The sequence below is a fragment of the Passer domesticus genome, chromosome 9 (genome assembly GCF_036417665.1).
Source record: "Passer domesticus isolate bPasDom1 chromosome 9, bPasDom1.hap1, whole genome shotgun sequence".
Classification (NCBI taxonomy): Eukaryota; Metazoa; Chordata; class Aves; order Passeriformes; family Passeridae; genus Passer; species Passer domesticus.
In genome coordinates, this window is record NC_087482.1 from 26045982 (window position 1) to 26060423 (window position 14442).

At 55.2% G+C, this 14442-nt stretch overlaps 1 long non-coding RNA gene across 1 annotated transcript; it reads right to left on the reverse strand.

Annotated features, from left to right (window-relative positions):
* Positions 1 to 2429: 2429 nt before the first annotated feature.
* LOC135307292 (uncharacterized) lies at positions 2430 to 3818 on the reverse strand. The gene is made up of 3 exons (XR_010367997.1): positions 3716 to 3818; positions 3174 to 3281; positions 2430 to 2526 (listed from the first exon to the last, which is right to left on the reverse strand). It is a non-coding gene; the product is annotated as an uncharacterized LOC135307292 (long non-coding RNA).
* Between the last annotated feature and the right edge of the window lie 10624 nt (positions 3819 to 14442).

Below are 14442 nucleotides of genomic sequence, written 5' to 3' on the forward strand. Positions count from 1 at the left end.
GTCACCTTGCTAGGACAGCAGTACATGACCTCCAAGTGAGATGTAAGGAAGTAAACTCCACTACTGGACATCAAAAAGGAGTCGATGGACTGAACTTTAAGAAGGGTAAAAGTGTTAAAAGGTGAAACCTCCATTGTGTGGATGAGCACATGGTGGAAAAAATCCTCTACTCCCGGCGACGTAACATTTTCCCTATAGGGTTTATTGTAAAAATTGTAATAAAGTTTTAATAAACATTTAAAATTTTTAGAAGTAAATACAACTTTTTCAACATTCCATTCCCTGGCTAGAGGGCTGCATCTCCTGTCCTGGATGGAGAGCAAGGTCAGTCCCTTTGGGGAGAGAAGATTCTGTTCTGGGTGGTGGTGGCAGCATATTTCCAGCAATAAGCTGGTAATGCACCTGAGGAAGGGACAATGGACACTGGCACGGAGATGCAAGATGACAGGCCCAGTTCTCCATGGCTGAGGCCTTTGGCCGGTCTTGTGAAGTTCCAGAGGTGCTCCTGTGGAGAGAGGAGGTGGCTGAGGCCCCAGCTGCCAGTGGCACACAGGGAGCCTGGTGCACAGCAGGGCCCAGAGCTGGCAAGGCTCCCCAGCACGGCTGGAGCTGCTGGCACAGCTGGGCCCAGCTGGACAGCTGCCCCTCAAGGCCCCGGCCAGCAGGGCACGGCTCTGGGCAGGGTCCCTGGCCAGGAGCGGGCCCCAGAGCGCCTCTGCCTTTCAAGGGCAACCTCGGCCCTGCTCTTTCTCCTCCCCACCTTGCTCTGCCTCTGCCCTGTGCCCCTGGGGCTGCTCTTGGCCAGGCAGCCTCAGTGGGAGCCAGCTCTGGCTGCAGCCCCAGCGGGGCCCCCAGGACAAGGCCCAGCAATTGAGAGGCCAAAGGAAGCACAGGGCAGCAGCAGAACCCTCAGCAGAGTTATTTGGAGAACCATGGACTCGCCACAACTCCACTGCAGCCTCAGTGGGAATGCTTCCTGTCCACATTAGACTTTCAAAAGAAGCTCATTCAGGGAAAGATGTCCACTCACCGTTTGTTCTTCCAGCAATACCAGATTCTGACACAGCACAACATGACAATAAGGTCCAAAAAAAGCAGGCCTGCCATGTATCCTAGCCAGCAGCCTGCTCCCTTACAGAAGCCTCTTCTGAGGCCCTTCTGGGCATCAGGAACACGTGTTGTGGTGCCGGCTGCATCTGTGGGAGCGATGGGGAGTGTGAACCCGTGCTGTGCTGCACTGCTGAGCTGGCAGCACGGTGGATATGGGCAGGACGTTCTCTCAGGACCCAGCGCAGCCCCTGCCCAGTCGGGAGCCAGGGCTGGCTCTGGCCCTGGGCTGGCGGCTGGGCTCCCGCTTGGGGCTGCTCCTGTGCCTTGGGCCTCTGGGCACTCAGGGCCAGCTCCGCAGCAGCTGCAGCGCCAGGGACGTTGCTGCACCAGTCCCGTTTCCCCGGGGCTCTGAACCAGCTCCAGAGGCCTGGAAGCCAAGGCGCCTCCAGCTTTGGCTGCTGTCGGGCTGGGCAAGGGCAGGCCCTTGGGGAAGAGCTGCTGCCACACAGCCCCGGCCAGGGCTGAGCCTGGCACAGCAATTACCTGCTGTGCCTGTGCCTGTGTCTGGCATCGCCTTCCTCCCTGCAGCAGGGGCTGCCCATGGGGAAATGCTTCCTCCAGGATGTGCCTCCTTCTGCACAGATGTTTGGTCCATCACTTCAGACAGGAAAAAGGACAGTTGGATTAGGTGGAAGAGTTCCTGATTTGGATGCCGGCATCTTCAGGATGTCATGTGTGTTAAACATGGGGATACGTTTCAGAAAATGTCTTGGCTTTCATGGCAGGGTCAGGGCTCTCCCGTTTCCAAACAGCTGCCATGCCTGAGCCACAGGAGCGGTGAGGGGATCGCGCAGATCGAGGGCAAACACGTGCATGGTTCTGTGCTGGCACCTGCAGCGATGCCCCCCTGACCCAGCTTTGGGCTCTGAGCTGGCAGCTCTCCCAGGGAGGAAAGTCTTGACCTACCCTCAGCATCACCCCGAGCCTCAGTCCTGGACGTGGCTTGGGAAGCTGCACCACCTTCACCAACAGGTTCAGCTGCAATGAAAGGCAGGACAGAAGAGCTCCTGTGGCACTGCAGGAGATCCTCAGGCTGCCCACAAGGCCCAGCCCCGGGGCACAGCCCTGGGCCCGGCCCCTTCCCTCTCTGCTCTTCTCTGTGGCTGCATGGAGCCACATGGAAGGACACACTGGAATTGTACACGGGAGCAAGATGGACAGCTAAATTCTCCTTCCTCCCACTGACAGTGATCCTGTGGGATCCCTCAGGGCTCCAGAAAGGAGCAGGGCAAATTTGCCATATTCCATCAACCTTCAGATGATCTTAAGTGAAAGGGCAAATGTATGAGCTCTTGCCACCTGCTCACTGTGTATTCTCTCAGGAAAGGTACATTGAGCACTTGCCTCCAGGATTTCCCATGAGTCTCAAGCCATAATCCAGCAGGTTTCCCAGATAATCCATGTCTTGATCCCAACCTAGAAGTTTGCAAAGATCAGAAGGATTTCCATGATGTGCTGGGATCCCCTTCTGCCTCAGGGAACTGGGCACTGCATGTAGGTCGGGTAAGGCCATGGGAGCCAGATATGAATGGACAAGGCCAAAGCTGCTCAGGGGCCTGGGGAGCTCTGGGCAGGCTCATGGTCAATCCCTATCCTCTTTGCAGGCCCTGTGCAACATCCCTGGAGAGGTGGCTGGAGCAGCCCAGGGCCCGTGGGGGTTCTCTCAGTCACACAAGGAAAATGCTCCTTTAATCTCTGGGGAGAACTGCAGTAGGTAGTGTTGCAAGTATCCCTCGCAAACTCTCTCCTGCCTGTCCTCCCAGCCACCCTTCCTCCATCTGCTGGGACAGCTCCCACAGCCCAAGGGCACAGAGTCAAGCCCTCTCAGGACACACTGGAGCCTTGATCTCTCTCTCTGTCCTTTCCCCACCATGGGCACCCCGTGCAGTCACTGCCAGGTTTCGGGACATGTCTCCCATGGAGGGACCCCAGCAGGACTGCTCAGTACCCGAGTGCCCTGAGCCTGCTCGGGATAATTCTCCTGGGTTGTGCCCTCACTTCCAGGCAGCAGAGACAGCAGGTCAAGTCTCAGCAGGGCTCAGACCCAGAGGCACAGCAATTACCTCCTGTGCCTGTGCCTGGCATCGCCTCCAGTCCTACAGCAGAGGCTGGCACGGAACCACTGCTTCCTTTGGGAAACGCCGCCTTCTGCCCAGCCTCTCCATCCACTTCTGGAGAAAGGAAGACGGATGGCTGGATCAGGTGGGGCTGTTCCCCATTGGGGAGGTGGCATCTTCAGCAGGCAGTACTTGTGAAAGTCATGGTTAAGGAATCCACACAAATTTCTGGGTAGGCCAGGGCCCACTTTCATGATAACACCCGCCCTTAGTGATCATCCTGGAGACTATGAAATTTCAGGGGATCTCAGGCCAGTGGTGCAGTTTGGGCTGCCTGTCAGCTGATGCCAAATGCCTTCCTGCAGAGGCTGGGCAGAAGCTGCAGCCAGGCCAGGCTGGGAAGCAGCCCTGCAGGGCGTGAAAGCAGCAGCGGGGCAGCGAGGCTGCCATGGATCCCTTCCCGCTGTGCCGGGCACGGCGTGTCCACATGTGCAGCCAAAGGCCCTGGCTGCTGAGTCCCAGGGGAAGCATGAGGGAAATGCACCCACCTTGTTCGGCTTGCAGTAATTCTTTCACCATTTGTCCCGTGATTTTGAGTGGCTCATGGGGTTTCTTGTGACCTGTAGCTTTGTTCTTTCCCCTCGGAGGACCTTAGAGCAACAGAGTTCCATTTCCCAGGAACAGATCCCACAAAAGCAGGGCTCAGCTGGTGAGGTCAGCAGGGACACACTACTCACCCCTGCGATGGGAGCTGGGCTTGCGTGCAACATCCACCAAAGGACCTGGTAAAGTCCTCCCTGCAGGCACACCTGTAACACAACAGCCACAGAAGCTTCTGCCATCTCTGCTGATCTGCACGGGCACCACTGAGCCGCAGGAGCGGTGAGGGGATCGCACAGGGCGAGGGCACACACGTGCATGGTTCTGTGCTGGCACCTGCAGCACTGTCAGGATATTGTTAAGAAAGGCATAGGGACAACTTGCCTCCAGCATTCTTCAAGAGTCTTAAACCATCATCCAGCAGGGCATCCAAATAATGCAATTTGCCATCCCGATCTAGAAGGGAGCACAGATCAGAACCATTTCCCTGGTGTGTTGTGGCCCCCTCTGCCTCAGATAACAGGGCACTGCAAGTGGGTTGGGTAAGGTTGTGGGAGCCAGATGTGAATGGATGTGGCCAAAGCTGCACAGGGGACTCGGGAGCTCTGGGCAGGCTCCTGGCCAATCCCCATCCTCTTTGCAGGCCCTGTGTAACATCCCTGGCGAGGTGGCTGGAGCAGCCCGGAGTGCATTTGGGCTCTCCCACTCCCAGAGCTAAAACTCTTGCTAAAGCACTAGTGAAAAATGCAGCAGGCACTGCCACAATCATCCCTCCCTCCCTCCCTCCCTCCCTCCCTCCCTCCCTCCCTCCCTCCCTCCCTCCCTCCCTCCCTCCCTCCCTCCCTCCCTCCCTCCCTCCCTCCCTCCCTCCCTCCCTCCCTCCCTCCCTCCCTCCCTCCCTCTGCCCTCTCTCCCTCCCTTCCTAATTTCTTCTCTCCCTCTATTCCTCTTCCCCCTGAAATTCCTCCCTGAATGGAAAGGACATAACCAGGCCCTCTCAGGACACACTGGAGGCTTCCTGTCCTGCTCTGTCATTTCCCCACCATGGGAATGCAGTCACTCCTAGGTTTCAGGATCTGCCTCCCATGCAGGGACCCCAGCAGGACTGCTCAGTACCCGAGTGCCCTGAGCCTGATCGGGATAATTCCCCTGGGCTGTGCCAGTCTTGTCTGGGCTGTGCCCGCACTGCCAGGCAGCAGACAGGGCAGCTCAAGCCTCAGCAGGGCTCAGGCCCAGAGGCACAGCAATTACCTCCTGGGCCTGAGCCTGGCATCGCCTCTCTTCCTGCAGCAGAGGCTGGCATGGAGCCACTGCTTCCTTCAGGAGACGCCGCCTTCCGTACAGCCTCTCCATCCACTTGTGGAGAAAGGAAAAACAACAGCTCATCAGGTAAGACTGATCCCCACTGGAGGGGTGGCATCTTCAAGAGGCAATTCTTGTCAAAGACATAAACATCCTAGGTAGCACAGGGCCCACTTTCATCAAAACACCCGCCGTTAGTGATCCGCCTGGAGACTGCAAAATCGCAGGGGACCTCAGGGTGGGCAAGGCCTGTGGTGCATTTTGGGCTGCCTGTCAGCTGATGCCAAATGCCTTCCTGCATAGGCTGGGCAAAAGCTGCAGCCAGGACAAGCTGGGAAGCAGCCCTGCAGGGCGTGAAAGCAGCAGCGGGGCAGTGAGGCTGCCATGGATCCCTTCCCGCTGTGCCGGGCACGGCGTGTCCAGATGTGCAGCCAAAGGCCCTGGCTGCTGAGTCCTAGGGGAAGCATGAGGGAAATGTATCCTCCACAGCATCATTCCAGATAACTCGGCATCTTCTCCATGTGTTTGGATGCCTCCAGGGACTTACTGTTCCTTCTGGGTTTGTTCTCCATTCTCAGGGGACCTTAAGAGGAATATTTCTATTTCCTCGGAACGGATCCCACAAAATCAGGGCTCAGCCTGTGGGGTCAACAGGGACACACTACTCACCCCTGCCATGGGAGCCAGGCTTCTGTGTAGGGGTCAGCAAAGGAGCTGGAAAAGTCCTCCCTGCAGACACACCTGTAACACAACAACCACAGAGGCTGCTGCCATCTCTGCTGATCTGCACGGGCACCACTGAGCCGCAGGAGCGGTGAGGGGATCGTGCAGGGCGAGGGCACACACGTGCATGGTTCTGTGCTGGCACCTGCAGCGATGCCCCCTGGCCCAGCTTTGGGCTCTGAGCTGGCAGCTCTCCCAGGGAGGAAAGTCTTGACCTACCCTCAGCATCTCCCAGAGCCTCAGTCCTGGACGTGGCTTGGGAAGCTGCACCACCTTCACCAGCAGGTTCAGCTGCAAAGAAAGGCAGGACAGAAGAGCTCCTGTGGCACTGCAGGAGATCCTCAGGCTGCCCACAAGGCTCAGCCCCGGGGCACAGCCCTGGGCCCGGCCCCTTCCCTCTCTGCTCTTCTCTGTGGCTGCATGGAGCCACATGGAAGGACACATTGGCATTGCACACAGGAGGAAGATGGACAGCTAAATTCTCCTTCCTCCCACTGACAGCGATCCTGTGGGATCCCTCAGGGCTCCAGAAGGGAGCAGGGCAAATTTTTCAGTCTTTCAACCCGGACAGAACCTTGAGGAAAGTGGCATGAATGAGCTCTTCCCACATAGACACTGATTATTCTATCCGATAAAGAGAAATTCAGAACTTGCCTCCAGCATTTTCCAAGATCTTTAAAGTGTCATTCACCAGTTCTTGCAAATAATTTATATGGCCATCCAAATCTAGAGGGAGCAGAAATCATAACTATTTCCATGCTGCGTTTTATCCCCTTCTGCCTCAGGGAGCTGGGTACAGGAAATGGGCATCAGGAAAGGCCATAGGAGCCAGATATGAATGGACATGGCCAAAGCTGCACAGAGGCCTGGGGAGCTCTGGGCTGGCTCCTGGCCACAATCCACCCTCTTTCCCTGCCCTGTGTAAAATTCTGGGAGAGGAAAGGGAAATGGGGCTGCCCAGGACCCATTGGGACTCTCTCCCTCCCACAGAGGAAACCCTCCCTAAAGCCCTGGGCAAAACCATCCCCAGCGCTTCCCAGGGAGCAGGGAGCGCTGTCCCGGGAAAGGGCAGCCAGGCTGCCGGCTCACCTGCTCGCCGCGCTTGCAGCGGAGCAGCCTGGGCAGCCCTGGCAGGCAGGGCCACGGCCAGGAGCAGCAGGAGTAGGAGGCGCAGAGCAAGGGCCATGGTGCCTTGCCCTCTGCCAGTCCCGCAGCTCTTGCTGCCACCGCTGTCCTGTCACCGCTGTCCCAAGGTCAGCACCGCTGCTGCCACCGCCGCTGCTGCCGCAACAGTTGTGCTCAGGGACTGACTGCTGGCTCCTTGTGCTGCTGTGCAACCACGGGGCTCTGGCACCTCTGGCACCTCTGTGACCTCAGGGCCTGCTGTGAGCTCAGCCTGCTGTGACCCCAGAGCCCTGCTGTGACCTCATGGCCTCAGCTGTACCCCCAGAGTGTGCGCCCATCCGCATGAATGGACTGCCCGGATTGTAAATGTTTTGCATTATCACAGGTCCATTTCTCACAAAAAACCTTATTTTTCACCTACTGACATTGCTGGCCAGTCTGTGTCCCTGGAGATGCTCAGAATTCTTACAGAATTCACAGCATGACCAGGTTGGAAGAGACCTTCAAGATCATCCAGTCCAACCCATGTCCCAACACCACAACTAAACCATGGCACCCAGTGCCACATTCAGTCTTTTTTTAAACACATCCAGGGATGGTGTCTCCATCACCTCCCCTGGCAGGCCATTCCAGAACTTTATCACTCTTTCTGAGGAAAACATTTTCTTAATATCCAACCTACAGTTCCCCTGATGCAGCTTGAGACTGTGTCCTCTGGTTCTGTCAGTGCTGCCTGGAGAAAGAAGCCAACCCCCCTTGACTACAACTACCCTTCAGGGAGCTGTGGAGTGATAAGGTCACCTCGGAGTCTCCTTTTCTCCAGGGTAAACACCCCCAGCTCCCTCAGTCATTCCTCACCAGGGCTTGTGCTCCCAGCCCCTCACCATCCTCGTTGCCCCCTCTGGATGTGCTCGAGCGACTCAATGTCCTTCCCAAACTGATGGCCCAGAACTGGACACAGCACTCAAGGTGCGGCCTCACCAGTGCCAAGAACAGGGACAGAATGACCTCCCTGCTCCTGCTGGCCACGCTCTTCCTTACACAGGCCAGGAGCCATTGGCCTCCTTGGCCACCAGGCCACACTGCTGGCTCATGTTCAGCTGGCTGTGACCAGTGCCCCCAGGTGCCTTTCTGCCTGGCCACTGTCCAGCCACACTATCCCCAGCCTAGAACACTGCAGGTGCTTCTTGTGGCCAAAGTGCAGCACTGGGCACTTGCACCTACTGAGCTTCATCCCACTGGACTCTGCCCATGCCTCCAACCATTCCAGGTCTCCCTGCAGAGCCCTCCTACCTTCCGACAGATCAACACACTCTCCCAGCTTAGTGTTGTCTGCAGATTTGCTAATGAAAAACTCAATCCCCTCATCCATGTTGTCAATAAAAGCATTGAGCAGAGCTGGCCCCAGCACAGAGCCTGCAGGGACACCTCTGGTGACTGGCTGCCAGCTGGGTGCAGCACCGTTCAGCACCCCTCTCTGGGCCAGCCATCCAGCCAGTTCTGAGCCCAGCAAAGAGTGTTCCTCTCCCAGCCCTGGGCTGCAGCTTTTCCAGGAGTGAGCTGTGGAAGACAGTGCAAAGGCCTTTCTGCAGTCCAAATAGACACATCCACAGCCTTTCCTGCATCCATCAGGCAGGTCACTTGCTCATGAAAGGAGATCAGGTTGGTCGGACACGACCTACCCCTCCTAAACCCCTGCTGGCTGGGTCTGCTACCCTGGCCATCCTGTAAGTGCTGCGTGATGGCACTCAGTATAAACTGTTCCATCACCTTACTGGGTACTGAGCTCAGACTGACTGGCCTATAATTACCAGGATCCTCCTTACCACCCTTGTTCTACATGGGCGTCACATTGGGCAGCTTCCAGTCACCTGGAACCTCACCAGTGAGCCAGGACTGCTGGTAAATGATGGAGAGCGGCTTCAGCAGCTCATCTGCCAGTTCCCTCATCACCCTGGGGTGGATCCCATCTGGCCCCATACATTTAGGAACATCCAAGCAGCTCAGCAGTTCTCTGACTGCCTCCTCTTGGCTAACAGGGGGCCCATTCTGCTCCCTGACACCATCTACCAGCCCAGCAGGATACTTGTCCTGAGGACAAGTCGTCTTCCTACTAAAGACTGAGGCAAAGAAGGTGTTCAGCGCCTCTTCTTTGTCCTCATGGGCAGTTGCTAAGTTCCCTCCCACATCTAATAAAGAACAAAGGTTGGTCTTACCCTTCCTTTTCCCATTGATATATTTGTAAATACATTTTTTTTTATTATCCTTTACAGAAGTCACAATTTTAAGTTCAAACTGAGCTTTGGCCTCCCTAATTTTTTTTCCTACATGCTCTAGCAGCTCCTCTAAATACTTCCTGAGAGACTTGACCCTCCTTCCAAAGATGATACGTCCTCTTTTTATTCCTAAATTCCTCCAAAACCTCCTTGCCCATCCAGGCTGGGTGTTTGCCTCATTGGCTCATCTTTCGGCAGCCAGGGACAGACTGTTCCTGTGCCCTCAAGATCTCTGTTTTGAAGCATGCCCACCCTTCCTGGACTCCTTTGTTTTTAAGGGCTGCTTGCCAAGGAACTCTCTGAAGAAGTCTCCTAAACAGGCCAAAGTCTGGCCTCTGGAATTCATGTGTACAAGTCTTCTTGATGTTCCTCCTGTTTTCACAAAATACCAAGAATTCTTGATACATTGGTGTTCCCCTGTCTGAGACATAACACACAACAGACCCCTCATGTTTCCTCAGAAAAACAGCCTTGTTTATTATCAGGAGTGTTCTTTTCTAGCCCACTCAAATCTCCTGGGCCGAGACAGCTCATTGGTCTATCTGTGTGCCCCCAGACTCTGAACCAAGACAATGTCTGCATCCTAGGAGAGTTCCCATTGGATGTGAGCTTCTGTCAGTCAAACACAGAGGCTAGTTCATGGAGCTGAGCTGGACTGCTTCTTAGAACTTGATTAATGCTGACTACAGATCAGCTTGCAATGCAACAAATTCCATCATTTCATGATCACTATGCCCGAAGCGGCCTCCAGGCACCACATGTCCCCCCAGCCCACCTCTATCTGCAAAGAGCAGATCTAACATAGTCCCTCCCCTGCTGGGCTCACCCACCAGCTGCAACCAACAGTTGTCCTCCACACACTCTACAAATTGCCTGTGCTGCTTTTTTTCTGTTGAATTAAGTTCCCAGCAGATGTCTGGCAAGTTGAAGTCGCCTACAAGAAGAAGGGCTGATGATCCTGAAACATCCTCTAGCTGTTTATAGAATGAGTTGTCCACCACTTCTTCCAGGTTGGGTGGATGATAACAGACTCCCAGTAGGATGTCAGCCTTGTTGGCCTTCCCCCTCATTCTCACCCATAGGCATTCCACCTCATCATCATTAGTTTCAATATCCATGGTGTCCAAAGCCTCCCTAATATAAAGAGCCACGCCTCCATCTCTTCTCCCTTTCCTGTCTCTCCTGAAGAGCTTGTAGCCATCCAGTGTAGTAATCCAGCCATGTGAGGCATCCCACCACGTTTCTGTGATGGCAATGACATCACAGCTCTGCTGCTGGACCATGGCCTCCAGCTCTTGCTGTTTGTTACCCATGCTGTGTGCACTGGTATCCATGCACCTCAGCTGGGCTGCTGATTTCATCCCTAACTCAGGCTTACCAGCCTTGGGCCTGCTTCCAGACAGCCCAGCTGCATCCTGTTCCCTCTTCAAACCCAGTTTAAAGCCCTCTCAACAAGTTCTGCAAGCTCATGGGCTAAAAACCTTCTGCCCTGACAAGAGAGATGGAGCCCATCTGGTTCCAGCAGGCCAGGTGCCATCAAAGCTGCGCCATGATCACAGAATCCAAAATTCTGCCAATGACACCAACCCTTGAGCCACTTGTTGATGATACGAGCTCTCCTATTGCTTTCACCATTTTTTTCAGCCAGCAAAGGGACTGAGGAAAAGACTACCTGTGTCCTCGTCCTATCAACCACTTGTCCCTGTGCCCTAAAGTCCCTTTCAATGGTCCTGACACTCCTCAATCTCATCACTGCCAGCCTGGAGTTTCAGCAGTGGATAATAATCAGAGGACTGAATGAGCCCAGGAAGTCCCTGAGGAATATCCTGCACCTGAGCCCCAGGGAGGCAGCAGAGCTCTCTGTGGGGTGGGCCCGGTTGACATGGGGCCCTCTGTTCCCCTCAGAAGGGAATCACCCACCACGATTACCTTTCTTTCCTTTTTGATGTTAGAGGTGGCAATTCATGTTACAGATTAATCATAACTGGGAGGCTCTCTGGGCAGGCAATTTTCTTCTTAATCATTTGGCTGACTCTCTAGATCCAGGGGCTCATACCTATTCTGAAGTGGCCCCTGGCTACGGGACGGGGGTCGGGAGGAATTTTTATCATAACCTCCCCGTTCAGGGACCATTTTTCCACTCCCCTTCATCTACCAGGTGTTCTTCTCTTGCCTGACAGTGTGCAGCATAGGAGTCCTGTGACTCTTGCTGGGCCTCCCGTAAGGATGGAAGGGCTGAACTCCACCAATCTATTTCCCTTTCACTTTCCCTGATACTCCTTAGTCTTTAAACTTCCTCCCTAAGCTCGGCCACCAGTGAAAGGACATCATTCACCTGTTCACACCGCAGGCAGCTTTTCTCCGCACTGCCCCCTGAAACCACTGCTGAGCTCAAACACTCTGCACAGGAATGGGCCAGGACAGACACATCCTTTTTGGAGGGTTCCATCTAGTTACATGCACTTGTACTAACTGCAGTTTTCGATTGCGTAAAAACCACTACTACCAGAAACCCCAAAACCAAGCAACCAACAGAAACACTGCAAACAAGACACGGTAAACCTCCCAAGCAAGAAAACCTGCAACCCTGCCTGCTTGCCCTGCCTGTGCACACTGCCTCGTGAATTGTCCCTCAGAGACATGCCAGGGCCCTGTTTGCCCACTCCTGTTTGCCACAAACCCTAGAGGCCTCTTTTAATCCGCCCGCTAACCAAGGGGGGAGGAAGCTGCAGCCCATCCCTGCGTAACTCACAGGCTCTTGATGGCTTCCCTCTTTTCCTGGGCATGCCACTGGAGGAGGTCCAGGCCCAGATGGTCACAGGGAAGGAAATGTCCCTCAGCCCAGGGACGCTCAGCATGGGCTGCCCCATCCTCCCCGGGGCCCCGCCACTGGTCACAGCAGCCCCTGCCTGGCTCCTGCCTGCCCACACCGTGGCCATCCCCAGCTGCCCCTGGGCACGGAGCTCAGCCAGTGCTGATCCTGGCTGGGCTTTGCTGCTGCTGCCACCCGGACACTGGGGTGACAGCTCCATCTCTGTATTGCAAGAGAAGAGCTGGGCCAAGCCCTGCCCACCTTCAGTAGGGGCCAGAGAGCAGGGCCAGTGCCTTCAGGGGGAGAGGACCTTGTCTGGCTGGAGGCAGCATCTGCACAGCAACAAGCTGTTAAAGCAGCTGGCACAGGGACATTGGGCACGGGCATGGAGATGTGCCATGTGATTAGAGGTCCAGTTCTCCCTCAGGTGTTTGGCGGGACATATGAAGGGAGAAAGATACAACTGTGAAAGAGGCCATGGCAAGAGACACAGTGAACAGAGGCTCTGCTATACCTATCATGCACTGCTTGTGCCCGTCCTGCAAGCAGAAAATCATTGGGATTCATCAAAGTGGAATCAGGGCATGTGTTCCTGTCTTGCTTTGAACCTCTACAAGATCCGTGGGGAGAGTGAGCCCGTGCTGTGCTGCACTGCTGAGCTGGCAGCACGGTGGATACAGGCAGGACGTTCTCTGTTTCCCCCAGAGCTGGGGCCTGCAGGCACCTTGCCGGCCCTTGGCACAGGCTGTGCCAGCCAACAAAGCCCAGCAGGCCGGGAGGAGAGCCCGGGGGCAGCAGGAAGCTGAGAGAAGCCCCTGCTCTGGAACTGAGGCAGTTCTTGCACAAGCAAACAAAGATGGTGACTTGAAGAGATTCCCACACTGTGCAAAGTTTGCCTCTGAAGACTAAGAGGTGAGCTGGTCAAGAATCCCAGGAAATATCTGGGAAAACTTTTTACGTCACTTGGTTGTGACTAGGTACAGAGTTCCCGTGGGAAAAGATCTTTGCCTCTGCAGCAGGCTGGGTGTCTTAAGGTGTCTTAGTTCTTTGCAGAGTAAAGATTACCACTGAAATGCCATTTTATTTTTTATTGTAAAAGTGTAAAAAACATCCAGAACTGTAAAACTACTTTAAAAATATAAATGTATTCTGGAAAAAGGGATGAACATTTTGGTGATATGTCTCTACAAAAAATATTTCTAAATATTTCTAAAAATTAAAAGTGAAGAAAAAATAGGTTTGCCTTTTCAGGATTCTAATACTATTTTGTAAAGTCCTTAACTACTACACTACTCGGGAATAAATATTTAGGGATGTCTCTCTACAGTAAATAAATTTTAAAATATTTATTTAAAAGTCAAATTTCTAAAAATGAAAAGCAAAGACAAAATAGGGTTGCTTGTTCTCAGGAGCCCCACGCTGCTGCCTACCCCTGGGCTCCCCCAGCCCATCGAGACACTGCCGCTGGTCACAGCAGCCCCTGCCCGGCTCCTGCCTGCCCAGACCGTGGCCATCCCCAGCTGCCCCTGGGCACGGAGCTCAGCCAGTGCTGGTGCTGGGTGGGCTTTGCTGCTGCTACCTCCCAGACACTGGGGTGACAGCTCCATCTCTGTAGTGCAAGAGAAGAAGGGGCCGTCACCTACCCTGGTGGGGCAGCAGGGCTTAACTCCAGTGTTGTTTAGAGGGCAAGGCCAGGGAGCTGAGGGGCAGAGGAAGGGAGGTGTTGGTCTCAGGAGGGGCTGGAGGGTGCTCGGCTGGGCCTGGGGTCTCCAGAAGAACTTGAGAATTGGCTGGGATGGGATGCAGGGAGATGAAAAAAGGGATGAAGACATGCTGGGGTGACCTATGGGGAGAGCAGGCGGCAGTGGGATCTACAGGGTAGTAGGAGGTTTCCTTGTAGATGGCTGTTCTGGGGTCACCTTCACAGAACAGTTGAGAGGGCTGTCCAGGCCCTTATTACTGTGGGAGGAGCAGCTCAGGCCGTCTGGAAGTGAGGTGCAGCCACCATCTTTCAACTGCTGTCCAGAGGTGCTCCTGTGGAGAGAGGAGGTGGCTGAGGCCCCAGCTGCCAGTGGCACACAGGGAGCCTCCTGCACAGCAGGGCCCAGAGCTGGCAAGGCTCCCCAGCACGGCTGGAGCTGCTGGCACAGCTGGGCCCAGCTGGACAGCTGCCCCTCAAGGCCCCGGGCAGCAGGGCACGGCTCTGGGCAGGGTCCCTGGCCAGGAGCGGGCCCCAGAGCGCCTCTGCCTTTCAAGGGCAATCGCGGCCCTGCTCTTTCTCCTCCCCATCTTGCTGTGCCTCTGCCCCCTGCCCCTGGGGCTGCTCTTGGCCAGGCAGCCTCAGTGGGAGCCAGCTCTGGCTGCAGCCCCAGCGGGGCCCCCAGGACAAGGCCCAGCAATGGAGAGGCCAATGGAAGCACTGGGCAGCAGCAGAACC